A 423-nucleotide genomic window follows, 5' to 3' on the forward strand; every position below is an offset into this window, starting at 1 on the left:
TTTTTTTTTCTCTCAATAGAGTGACACTAGGAATGTGGCTCACACTCCAGGGTAGGTCTCACATGTTTTGAGCAATTGGCTAACACAAAACATATTCCATGTTTTGTTTGAGGTTTGGTGCCTTTTCTCTTTGCCTGGCTGGTTTCATTATTATTTTTTTTAGGAGCAAGAAGAACTAGAAATTGGGTGGATAGGGAGGGGGGGAGTTGGAGAAGGGCAAAGCCTATAATCAAAGTATATTGTAGGAAGAAAATTGAGCTTAAATTACATTTTAAAAAAATGTTTCTAGTCTTCACTTTCCTGACAGGTGATCTTTGGTGTGTCTCCTGAGCTTTCCTGTCCCTGCTGGAGGGGATGTTTCAATTCTGAGGATCTGAGGAAACTACTGTGCCCGAGGGCCCTGTGCCTATTGAGACACTCTTC

The sequence above is a fragment of the Mastomys coucha genome, unplaced genomic scaffold (genome assembly GCF_008632895.1).
Source record: "Mastomys coucha isolate ucsf_1 unplaced genomic scaffold, UCSF_Mcou_1 pScaffold13, whole genome shotgun sequence".
NCBI classification, from domain to species: Eukaryota; Metazoa; Chordata; class Mammalia; order Rodentia; family Muridae; genus Mastomys; species Mastomys coucha.